The sequence below is a fragment of the Salvia hispanica genome, chromosome 5 (genome assembly GCF_023119035.1).
Source record: "Salvia hispanica cultivar TCC Black 2014 chromosome 5, UniMelb_Shisp_WGS_1.0, whole genome shotgun sequence".
Taxonomy (NCBI): domain Eukaryota; kingdom Viridiplantae; phylum Streptophyta; class Magnoliopsida; order Lamiales; family Lamiaceae; genus Salvia; species Salvia hispanica.
In genome coordinates, this window is record NC_062969.1 from 29377875 (window position 1) to 29391893 (window position 14019).

The window sequence follows — 14019 nt, forward strand, 5'->3', positions numbered from 1 at the left end:
TAGTCAACTTATGCAACAACAAACTTTATTTATGTAATCGAACAACAAACTTTATTTATGTCAACTATTACAACAAAATTTTACAAAATCAATGTCAACAACAAATATTTTCACCTCAACGACTATTATTGGTCCAACATGATTTCATATAATTATATCAACAACAAACGTTTTATGCCCAAAACTATATAATTCATGTCAACGCCTATATAATTAATGTCAACGAACGGAAAATTGGAATTTCCCAATTTTTCTCTCTCTCTCTTTTCTAGAAAACCCTAACCATGGCTGGTTAATACGGAACATAGAGTGATGAAAATTGAAAATAGATATCCAAAAATTGCAAAACCAAATTCAGCTCAAAGAATCAAAAAGAAGCTCAACTCTGTTGGATTAAATTCGACTCTAGGGGTCAACAACTCAAAAAAAATTTTGCAATTAAAAACTAACAACTATTTTCTTTTCTTCTTCTCTCATTCCACTTTTCTCTTCTCGATTAAAAACTAACATTACACACACAAGCAAACAAAAACTAAAGGAATATACCAAAAGCCAAACTTCGTGATAAAATACACAATTTATTGATTTACAATTCCTAGAATGGCCTAATCTTTTGATTGCAATTAATTCATCAAATTCAACGCGATCGGAAAATTCATCATAGAAGGATAACTAATTGAGAATGATTTGAGAGGTTTTAGCTCTCACCGCTTCATACGAGGGGCCCCGATCTGCGCCATTTCGAATTCGCTGTGATGGTGCGAGGCGAAAAAAAGGCAGAAATTGCTCAATTCGGGGGAGGAGCAATTCGCATACGAAAAATGCGCAGGAACGGGAGGCAGCGCGTGGCGATCGGGGGAACTCGAGTAGATCGGATCGGAGGCCGCCGGCGCGGAACGAACGAGTTCCGCGCTGGGGGAGGTAGAGAATCGGAGCGCGCGGCCGCTTGTGGTGGCGATGAATTTGAGGGATCCGTTCCCGGATTTTAGCCTTTTAGGGATTTGGCGCGGGGATGGTAGAGGGCGGGGAGAGGGTTGGAGTTTTGTGAAGTGAAGAATCTAATTAATACACAAAATGACTATTCTACCCTTTCATAATAAATTAATCTAAAAATATTTTTGTAGCAGGTCCAAACCTCATTTAATAAAAAGAATGCATGATATCAAACTCATTTCTCAATTGCAAAAAATCTCAATTGATCATGGACCTATATATATATATATATATATATATATAGGCCCTTTTTAATATTTATAAACCTAATCCAAATCAAGACTAAATCTTTAATTGGATTTAAAAATGAGTGGATGAGATTAAAGCTCACAAATCTCAATAAAAAGTAGAAAAGGTAATATCGCATTAGTTATCATAGATAATTTTCTGGGTTTTTTTTTATTAACATTATATATTACAAATATCAACAATACTTAAAATATCAAAAAAAAAGGAAAAAGAAAATATAACACATTTTTTTTGGTTTGGACAGCAAAATAATATTGAGATTTTCCCAATATTTTGGGATTTTTTGTGTTTGTTGATAAAATTTATAAACTTTTGAAAATTGAAATATTATTTATCAAATTCTCCCCCAAACATCGCGAACATATGCTTGGATCCGTTAACCCTTATTAAATTATTTTAATTTATATTTTTTTTTTAAAAATTTAAATTGAGAGGTTAAATTTAAAAAAATTTGAATTTTTTTTAGGAAAAAAAATATTAGTTAAAATTCTTTAGATTTGCATTAAAAATTTTTTTTTATTTAATTAAAAATTGAAATTTAAAAAAAAACTGGAAATTATATTAAAGATCTTTAATTTGAAAATTGGTCAATTTGGGATTGATATTTTGGAATTCTTAAAATATATATAATATTAATGCTTTAATGGGTTAATTCCAATAAATGGGAAAATTTTTCCCCTTAGTTTGGGAATCGTTATAGGGTGTAATATTTTTTAAATTTAAATAATTATTAATTAAATTAAAAATTCAAACCCTATTATTTAATTTAACTCCTTTCCCCCCCCCAAAAAATCTTTAAATTTTTTAAATTTTAACTCCCCAATTTTAAATTATTTTTAAAAAAAAAATATATAAAATTAAAGATATTTAAAAAGGGATTAACGAATTATTAAAATATTTAAAGATTTGGGGAAATGAAATTTATAAATTATATTTTTTTAAAAGGGATAAAGCGGTATTTTAACAAAAAAAATCTATATATTGTAAAAAAACCCCAATTATTACGCCCAATCTCAAAAAAAATTGTTGATTTTCCCAATTTATTTTTTTGTAATACAAAATTTTATATAAAAAAACACTAAAAATTTATCATATATAAAAAAATTTATATTCCTTTTTTTGATATTTTCGATTTATTGAGATTTTTAGTTTTAATCTCACCCCTATTTTAAAAAAATGGGTTAGTTTTGTTTGGAAGGGTTTTTTATTATAAAAAATATTAAATGCACACTTTCCCCGTCACACACATTTATTACCCATTTGCAAAAAAATATTCAAAGAGTATAAATCATCCATAATTAATTATGGATAAATTTTCATTTATTAGTCTCTATAACATCCGATTAATATACTATTTATTATGCAAATAATAATATAATACATCAAAATATAAAATGATGCATATTTTGGTCATGGATGTTAAACTATTTTCCCAAACGGGGAATTTGCACCCTACCCATAATCATGGTTTGGCTATTTTCCCGCAGGAATTAAACCCCGTATCCATAAATTATAGATAGACAAGTCATATGACACTCGTAAAAAATCATTAATCTTATTTAGTTTTTGGAATTGAATACTCTTTTTATATAGGAATAGGAGTATACACAATTAAATGTTCTTGTCTAAAAATGGTCAGTCCTAAATACTGGGTAAAAAAATTTAAAAGAATGTGAATCACCTCATTAAGTACTTAATGATCTGTAATGCTTTACCCAATTAAAATAGAATGTCCGGGAAAAGAACTTTAAAAGGGGAAATGCACCTCCTTAATCCTGGTAAATTACAAAAAATCTAAATTTTTAATTTTTTTTTCAAACTTGCTAGCTACTAGTATAAAAAGGGGGAATTTTCCCCTCTAAATCTTCCACATTGCAACTATGTCTAAGTTGTGCTTATTTTTAGCCTTTGGGTTTTCTTTTCCCGGCCAAATTCAAAACTCGGTTTCATTGGATTATGGAGCTCCCTAACTAAATCATTGCTCTTCTTTGAAGCAAAAAGGTAAAGGAATTGCCTTCTAACCAGAGAGTCAAGTGGAGAGGTTTCCCAGCCTCAGGCGGAAAAGGCCCGAGGGGGAAAATTTTTAAATTTTCCCAAATTTAATTTGTTCAACTTACAAAATAATAATATGTGCTTCATCTTTCTAAAAAAAGTTAAGTAAATTTCCCTTTTTTGCTTTGGTTTTAAAAAAAAATAAACAAAAAATTTAAAAATTAATATATAGTAAAAAAAAAGCGAGAATAAGTATAAATGTATTTGATGGGTTTTCTTGTGGGGGGGATACTGGGTTTTGGAACAACGAAAAATTGGGTTCCGATGGCATACACGGTGACAATTTTTGGGATGGGTGAGTTGAATTTGGGGCCGCATTTGGGGCCCCGACCCCAAGATGTCACATGCATGCGGGGCCCATTAAATGGGGCAGGTTTTAATTGAGACCCCCCAACCCGTTTCCTTATGGAGAGGTCGGAGATGGTGGCCCCGGCCACTCTGTTGGATGGGGCCCCGAGGACATGACCACCCCCGGGGAAATGTTTACAAGATTGATGCCCGGCACCCGGACCCGGGCCTTTTTTGGCGGGGCCCCCGGGCTTTGGCGGCCGCGGCTATTTTTCCCCGCCACCCCAATTTCCCAAATTATTGTCCCGGGCTCATCAAACATGCAAAACAGGTAGGGTTAATTTGTGATTTTCTTTTTTTTTCAATTTTTTGTTTATTGATGCCGTTCGATCATCGATTCGTGTATATATATATATATATATTAAGATTATTTGAGTTTGCGAAGAACCACCGGGATCCCAAAATAGCTTTCCCAAGCTTTAAGTTTTATACAAGCGGGGGCTACGAGGTATATGAATATTTTGGGCGTAATCAAAAAATTTTGTATATTTTTTTGCCCCCAGCTTTGATCCGGCTGTTAGATTTGGAATTTGATGTCAAGGGAAAAAAAATGTCCCCAACGTCAACTAGTTCACATTGTGTTGACATTATATTGACGTTAATTTCGAGAAATGGCGTGTGATGACAGGACGAACTTTTGTGGGCTGCAGGTGGCTGAGGCAAGCGACCAAAGACAGCAAATACCTTAAATTCATCAAATCCGAAATTCGGGTGGCACCGAAGCATGTTTTTGGTGGGGCGACAAGTATCTTTTGGGCTCAAGTCCTTATTGCAAAGGTACTACAAATCCCGCCCCTACTTAAATGTCGTTACAATACAATTTTACTCTATAAAATTTTAAAAATCTGGCCCCTTTTTTTTCCCTTTTATTTTTTTTGGAAAAATTATAATAAATAACTAAAGTGGTGAAAAATTAAAGTAAAAGAGAATAATGTAAAAAAGAAAAATTTATTTTTTTTTTATTTTATTTTTAAGTTTATTATTTATTATTTTTTTAAAAATGTGAAAAAAGGGGTTTATTTAAAAGGGGCGGGGGGGAAGGGGTTTTTATTTGAAATTTTCTTGTCAGGAAATAATTCGAGGAAAATTGAAAAAAAACGGGTTTGGAAAAAATACAAGAAGGGGCAGAAGAATTGATGTGCAAGTGCATGCTGAAAGGGGAAAATCAAGGTGCAGAGGAAAACGATGCAGGGCTTATTTTGGTTCATCCATGGAACAATCTACAGTACGTCACGAGCGCCGCGTTCCTAATGACAAAACCAACACCGGGGGGCAATGTCGGGTCTAACGATCTGCTGGGCTTGGCCAATTTTCAGGATCCCAAACCCCAATAATATGAGCTACATGGTCGGGTACGGGTTGAACGATCAAACAAGACCCACGGGCCTCGGGTGTAAAAAGGTTTTAGTGAAGGGGGTTCGTCAAGGAAGCAGATAACCCTAACGTGATTGGGGGGGCCCGACCAGAGACAATTATCCACAAGCGGAGCCTTCCACCTCCCCCTAATGCCCCTATTGTTGGTGTCTTGGCAAGGCTTGCGTCTTAGATTCTATCCATCTACTCTTAACCCCTTTTTATATAATGGAATGGGGTTGATTCCTTACTTCCTTAAATTTTTTTTTTTCTTTTAAATTATCATTTTATTCCATATCAAAATAGTCATTCCTTTTCCTTTTACCCAACGAATGGCCAAATTTAAATTATATTTAAATTTTCATTTTCCTTTTTTTTAGATTATAACTCTGTCCAAAACTTAAAGAACCTTTTTTTTCTTTGTAGGTGTCGCGATTTAAAGAATCATTTACTTTAGTCCAAATTTTTTTTAAATTAAAATTTAAAAATTTTTAACTCCGATTATAAAACTAATATCAAAAAACGTTTCCCCTTCCACTTATTTTCTCTCTTTCTTTTTTTTGTAAATCAACCCCATTTTTTAAAAATTCGTCTTTAAAACGAAATGGTTAACAAATGGTGGCCAAAAAACCCGTAGGTTTTCTGGGATAAGGTTTGTGCGGATACAACCCGCATAAGCCGGGGAAAGGGAAACTCCTTGGCGGACAACCAACATGGTTCGGGCTCATTTCGCCCGATGAGATTGAAAATTCACGTCGGCATCTTAAAATGAATAAAGGGTGTACGGCAGCGGAATGAGTAAGTGTGACATTTTGAAGTCGGCGATGAGAATCTCCACCGGACAAGTATGTCACGATTTGGGGGCGAAGGTCCGTTCAGTCGACCTCAGGCTCGAACTCAAAGCGTCACGAAGCACACGGGGGTGGCAATTACTCGTCAAGTGGCGGCAGCACCCAAATTCGAGCCTGGTGAGGAGGAGGTTTCAGGCCCGGGGTCGAGCTCCGGTTTGGGCTCGGGCTAGTTTGTAACGTCCCATTTTTTCTCTCAGCCAATAGCAAAAACAATTGGAGTCGCAACATCTCCTTATATTCACTCTCGAGCGTTATATGGGCGTTCATAAGTCACTACAGCCGCAATAATTTTTACTATGGAGTAATTTTAGAATTTTATTATGCAGTTTTAAATTTTTTTTGGATTTTGAATTATGTAGTTTTAATTTTTAATTAAGTATTTTAAATAAAATGCTTTTTAATTAATTGCATTTTTATATTGAAGATATAAAATAGTAGTAGGATCTATGAGTAATAAGGAAGGAGAAGAAGAGAAAGGAAGAAAAAGAAGAAGAAAAAGAAAGACGAGAGAGATAGATGAATTATCAAATCCCTCAAAAAACCTATTATGCAGAGTGTTGCAGTCACATCTCAATCTCATACCTTTCAAAGGCTTGAGGATATTTCAAATAAAAAATAGTATTAAAAAATTACTTCAAAATATATTAAATCAAAGTTGAAGGACCTAATTTGATATCAATCGATAGTTGAATAACCGAAAACGATGTTCACTCTTTTATAATGAAGTAATTTAAAAAAAGAAAAATGTGACAGGCGGAATAGTACCGTACACAATTTTGATAAAAGACATCATATCAGATGGGACGGAGAGTACATTCTTGTGATCATCGAAAATGAAAATTAATGATTAATCTGGGGGCATATATTCAACGATATTTTAAAGACAAAATGAATACCCGGATTATCCCAAAAACCTCAAAGCCGCAAGTTATAAAACTACTAACCGAAGTACATTTCCATTTCTTCACTTCCAACTGCAAAAATCAACTGTCAATGAAGTGAAACTATGCTAAGCATACATGATAGAAAAACAATGATTAACTAAACCATTTTCACCATCATCTTTCAGAGCCCAGTTTTGTGGAAACCACTTGCGAGATAACGATGCGATGAATTCAGTTGGCTTCAACCTTTCACCGGTGAAGATGTCAAGAATCTATTGATGGCATCAAGTGCCCAACATGAGTCGTAGGGAACACCACCCGCAACAAGGGGATGGACGGGCTTGTCTTGCAGTTTATACTCTCCATAGCTCTTTAATATCTAGCGGAAGGCACATTGTACCATTGTAGGTACCATGAAAGGGTTATACTGGACTTCGCCACAGGAGTTACCGTTGGCCATTTCCCAGAGAGAGCGTACTCACAAATATCTTTGTTCAAATCCCGGAAAAATTTAGAATATCTTCAACTCGCTTCTTGAGTGAGCCCAGAAAAGTTGATTCTAATTTCTCCTCTTGAAGTAGTTAATCTTCCATTTGAGAGAGCTTCATAATAGGCTAGAGCAACCTGTTCCCCCGGGAAACCGATAAGTCAACATATTTGATTAACTTAACAAACAAATTTAATCAGTTTTTCCAAAATAGTTGATATGAAACATTTGGTTTTTTTGGGGGATGAGTGAGCTAGTATATGATTTAGATTTGTTTTTTGACTAGAAAATACAAATTAAATTAAGTTGAATCCATATCAAATTGTTGGCTATCCTATTCGATATTGTATTCGAAATTTTAATTAGATGATATTTGAGTCCTCATTCCGCAGAACAAGTGCTACAGTTACAATTTATTTCATATGTTTAGAACCAAAAATGGACTTCTAGTCTTACATAAATTACAATCACTGCAATCTTTCCACACAAACTTATAAATAAATTTAACTCAGAAGTAAAGGATGAGAATGTTACCTTCAAACTAGAAAGAGGGGTGAGTCCCCTATAATGCATGTACCACTAACGACCGAATCCACAATGTGTCCAATTGTAGCATACAGTGACAGATAAACCTGAATATCAAAACCACTGTGGTGAATATTTTCGAGAAAAGATCAAACATGAAATTGCTTTTGTAGATGGATAGAAAGTGAAATCCATAATCGGGGAAAAAGAGCAAATAGAGCTGTGACTTTGATTGAATACCTGCAACAATGCCGGTCTGTCCTTGCTAACGCACTCAAATAATACTTGCTGGCAGAATTCCTGGAAATCGAGCTCAAATCTGTAGAAACCGATTTTGCATTGAATAACTACTTCCTGGGAATATTTCTCAACTATAACTTTAAAGACTGTCAATTAGAAACCATCGTTCTACGTATTTATTCCACATGCTGTAATGTACACACAGACGCCGTACACTGATTACATAGGACTTGATATTACTACCACTCGATTTCCATTCAAATAGTAGTATTGGCATTAATTGGTATGTGTAGAAAATACAAAAACATAAGCATCTGATGCGCGAAAAACTTGATGCAAACTTGCCTGTTACTCCAAGATGAATCACAAAATAAATGAAGCAAACAATCAAGCTTGGATCTGATGAAAAGTGCTAACCAACTGATCTACTGGGATTGCATCAGTGGTTGGAAGACAGGATTTTGGTTGAGACAAGGCACTCATCTGCAGTGAAGGGATTCCCCTCTCTAAAAAACATGATATGTGAAAGGTAAACAAAATCATTAAGACCGATGTAAATTTAAACCTTGTGCATTCCCGTGATAAAAAAGATTGACCCAATGGGATCATCCACATATGAACATGCCCCAACCTTTCTCTTCACGTACAGAACACCTAAATTTAAAAAGGGTGATGGTTCTCTCCAGAATTCCACCAGGGTTTTTTCTGTACACGCACCTTATCCACAGGGTAAAAGTAAATAAACAAGTTGAGAGTGTAATGGTCATTCATCCTTTAGGACAAAGCTCAATGAGTTGAGGCCAGTATCGAGGACCCAGACACGGACAGACTTCAACTGTAAACAAGAACAGACAGGTAATCATAATTTCATGCTTCAAACGTGCCCAACCGGCATAGTAAATGGTAATCAAACCAAACTACTAGTAAAGGAGTTGATGTTTTTTTTTTCCATGAGTTTAACGCCCATGGTAATGGTCATCTTTGTGAATGACAAGAATGAGATGCTAATCATGCTATGGTAAGTGATTAATTAAGCCTATCAAATCTTTATTGAGCAATCAACCATCAGGGTCTGGGAAATTAATGTATGTCACCCCCAAAACCAAGTAATGAGTTTACAGGAGAGGGACTATGTGCATGTGTAATGGATAATTAGACTTAAAAAACACGTTCTGGAAGGCTGCAAGGGTGACCTCCCGAAACTTGTTTCAGAATAAAGGTCATTTTTATTGGTTATTTTAAGGCACATAAATGGTAAGCCCGTATCAACATCGACAGTTTGAATCCAGCGTGCTTCAGTAGCTAGAACATATAAATTGAATGCCTGAAATTAGAGGAGCCCGCGTCCAAAAGGATGGGAAATTTAGAATTAAAAAAAATAACTAGTAATCATGACTTTAACAAGATAGATAAACAAGGTTTTCAAAGACATTTTTTAGCCCGAGGCAATTTTCAGTGGTCCACTATGTAAACTCGAGGCATAAGCCCAAAGGGGGAAATCATAATACATGAAAAATCCTAGAAGTATAATAAAAACCCTAGACATAGAGAATATTAACACATGAAGTTTCATGTGATTTTACATTTCGGCAAATACTGTGGCTTGTCAGTGGGTGTTCACTATAAAATTTCTTGCTGAAGTGTACACTCACACTTGGGGTCTTTGACTACGTTCCTTCTCCCCACTTCTCGTCGTTTCGATCCGTATCATTGTTCTCATTGTCTTTCCAACTCTGTTGAGTCTTATCATTACCCCCTTTTCCCATGTTACTCGCATTTTTCATTTTATTCGCAAATTTGGGATTGATTTTTTAGTGTAATTAAATTAGTATTTTAATTTAATGAAATTACTTAATGGGGGGAACACTTAGTTAACTCTAATATATTAATTAAATCCCCATGTTTCTTACTTAAAATGGGGAAATAATGAAAGTAGTTTTGCGACGAGCCGAAATAGAAAAAGGGGAAAATAACATGAGACGAAAAAAATTTTGGGAACAATGAAAAGAATATCAGTATGTGTGGTAGTCTGACCCCAATTGCCTTTTGGAAAACCTCAGGATATGTTTTTTAGGGGAGGATGCTTTTAAGGTTGACTTCTTGAAGACAATTTATCATCAAAAAGGTTGGTTGACATTTCCTTTGTCTTTGGTTTCGAACAGTCTTTTCTTGGATAAGTTTAAGCAAGTCAATTAGGATGCTGCTAATTGAACTCTTCAATAAAACATAAATTTTAAGGAAAATGATTGTCTTTTTAAGAAGAAACGGTCACCCAAAAGATTAAAGGATTTTCCCGATACTCCCTCCGTCCTCAAAGAATATGCACTTTGGTTTCATTCTTTTTTAATGCAAAATTGGTAGAGTAATAGAGGGTAGAAAAAAATTAATTAAAGTGTTTTTAATGGAGGATGAGTCTTACCTCATTAGAGAGAAAAAAGTTTCCAAAATTAGAAAGTGCTTATTCTTATGGGACGGAGGGAGTATTAATTATGGCCTTGATAAGATGCCTGCTTCTGGGTAGTTGCACTTAAATATGGGAGGGTGTTAAATCAGACTATTTCACTGGGGCAAACTGCCCTTTTCCTTACAAACCTGTTGAGGGAGACAAGTTTCTCAGGGGCTTTGCACCAAGATGGACACGATCAATATACATGCTCCATTTTGGGGGAGGGGTTGTAGAATATTATTGTATTTAAATTTCTTTTTTTTACCCCGTTTTCCCTACATGTATGTGTTGGGGCTCTTGTATAATACACTAATAAGAAATACGGAAGACTTTCTTCTCCTCTCTACATCACTCTGTAGTCTGTACTTGCCACTCTCTAGGCCAAATAAATTCTTCAAGGAAAAGGGAAATTTATAGTCCCAAAAACATTATCAAAATGAGTTATGAAGGCTAACAAGAACTCTAATTAATTCAGTCAAGTAAAATACTAGTCATATAGGAACAATTTTGAAAAACAAGAAGATATCTACTTATACAAATTATGCACAAGATATCACAATAATGCATATCACTTGTACAAATTACTTTACCTGGAGATGGCATCTGTTGTCATTTGGTCGGTAGGCAAACGTGGATAAAGTGTTATTAGTAAAAGCTGCAATGGAACAGTTGCTAGTTGAAAAGGTCCACATTCCACCTCCAATGAACAAAAAACCACTGGCTAAGCTTACCTACAAAAATGTACCATCTTATTTGTTTGAACCAAAAACCCGGGAAACTATTCTGCACACATTCCCTTTGAACAATCTTCTCGAAAGGCTAGAAGCGTTAATGAATATAACTAGTTTTGTCTGTTCTAGTAACTGAATGTAGACTTCTACCAATCTTTTAAATTTTGGGAAAAAACAGTGGAATGCCTAGCTAAAAGGGACCATATAAACTTAGATTCTTCTAAAATTAAACCCATTTTTGCAAATAAGTACACATAGAGAGAGTATTTTTGTTTTTGGCCATTTGAGTACCAAAACCAGCATGACCATCAGCAGAGTTGCGACTGCGGAGAAATTTTAAGAATCCGAAAGTTTGTAGATGACCAGATCCAGCCATTACCTGCAACCACAGCTACCAGTCAGAGGTAGCTTTGTTTTTTAAAAACATGGATAAACTGAATGAAAAACAACCACACATAGGGAAAGAACTTAAAATGAAGATATGTCTCCAATGTCCCCCCATCAACATAAAAAAGGGTAGGCCTTTGGGTAAATCATTTGGTTTGGGAAATACACACAGGCTTTATCTGCAGGTCAAATGGTGAATATCCTAAAACACGTCAAAATAATAACCCCAATAATATTTCAAGACAAACCTCATTTAAAATAGACAGCATATTTGTAAAGCAACTCTTTCCCTTTCCTTCTTGCCCTTTCAAATAGTAACCCTGCAAGCATGTTTTGATGTTTTCAGCAAGTAACAAAAACAATGAACAGAGTAGAATCATGAAAACAAATAGTAATTCAGAAGGTTTCAATTATTGGGTCAATTTGATATTTGTACTTCTTTATTTCTTCCTTGGTTAATAAAAACTAAGTTCAGTAAATGAAAGTTTATCCTACTGTACAATCAACCAAAGAAGAAGCCAAATGTCAATACCTGGAAAAAGTCACAAAAATATTTTTTTTAAAGGCAATTCCATGTAAAATCAACTAAAGTATTGTGACTACACACTGAAGCATAAATATAATGGAAAATGCATTTATTCAAGCTCAGAATTTTGGTCAAGGACTGTCCAATTTCAGATAAACATAAAAAAAGTATATACTAGGTTTCTCATTTCATTTAAAGTAAGTTACCTATTGGAAATATATAAAAATTTTGTATAGTTTGGTTGGACAATATTGATTTTCCTAATTGAAACAGAAAATATGAAAAGATATAAAGGAACTTGTCAGCATAATTAAAATTTTCCTAAAAGATACATGCTCCCAAATATGATATTGACATATGCATGAACATAAACTTGGCATCCATTTCATATACATCATCCGTTTTTTTTCCCCAGGGCCCGACACCCCATTTTTTTCAATTTAGGTATCTGTGATTGAATCCAGTTCTCTGATGGTTGGATTCTTTGCAACATAAACTTGGATTAATCAAATTGCAGATAAAAAATTATAAGCATCTTCATCTCATTGCCAACAGAAGATTATCCTGGCCCAGTGTATCATATTCCAGAAAACAGGACAAATGAAATTCCTTATTTTTGCAACTCAAACTTGTTTTGGGGAATCACCTAGATACTACAAGTTCAGACTCTGTCTGTTGAAGTAAAGGATAAATGAAACAACTTATTAAAGTAAAAATTATGTAACATTAGAAAATTGTGGTAAGATAGTGGCAAGAAAAAAGCCAACAAATCACCGATAAAGTTACCTTCAAATACATCAACGCCAAGCGATTATAGCACCCGGTGCAGTGACATCAATAAACCCACTTCATTGCAATCTAGAAAACAGAGGATTTGGATATATAAAGAGAAAATAGTGGATCAAAATAATCTATCCCTTGGAAAAAATTTTAAAAACAATATCAGATAGAAGAAAAACTAAAAATAATATCCCCTCCCCTAAAAATATGTGCATTAGAAATGGCATGGGAATTAATGCACAATTGATAAAAAAAGAGAGGGAAAAAGGGTAGTTAAAGTAGTGTTAGTGGATATGGGCCCACATTATTTTTAGTGTTTAATTAGTTGTAATGGGGGACCATGTGGTATAAGTTGTAAATAATTGATTTATATGAGTAATGAGTTAGGGATAATTTTCCATAAATGGAAATGCCCATATTTTATGGGACGGGCGGGAAAAGGAAAATGCATATATTTTTTTGGGACGGAGGGAGTATAATATTGTTCATAGGTAACTAAACAAAATTCCCGCACTTGGTTGTACTCATCAGCTGATGATGAAAAAAGCCCATCCTGATAACAGTGCATATGAAACAAGAATTAATTCATAATGTTGATTACTGGGGGCTCAAAAGGATAAACATTTTTCTAAATTTAGATTCAGATAGGCAGAACTTTTGGTTCTTTACCAATGTAATGGGAAAAAGATCCACCAAGGTGTCTATGGAAAATGGCATCTTGACCCGACCTTCATTTAAAAAGAGGCAAGGGTGTCAGCAGAAACATCAAGTCATCTAAATCAGAAGAATTTTTTAACCCTACCCAAAGCAACCAATCCTAATCGAATCCAGCTGAAACTGCATAACCCTCCCTTTTGCACATTATTCCTCCACTTTCTCCATTTCACTCTAAAAAAGAAGTTATGCACATTTCAAAAAAAAGGTTTGCATCTGGAGAAATAAACAGGGACAGACATATAAAAACGCAAGATGATATGAATAAACAAAGAGGTAATAACCCTTTGATTGGGAAACAATCAACATAAATAGAAGACTCGAAGTTTCTTCTACAAGATGCCCCCGACCCAACAATTATCTCCAGCATATTGTACAACTTTAACAAAATGAAAGACAAGGTCAAACTCATGATGGGCCCCTACATAGTGTCTGGAAAGGGGAAAATCATGA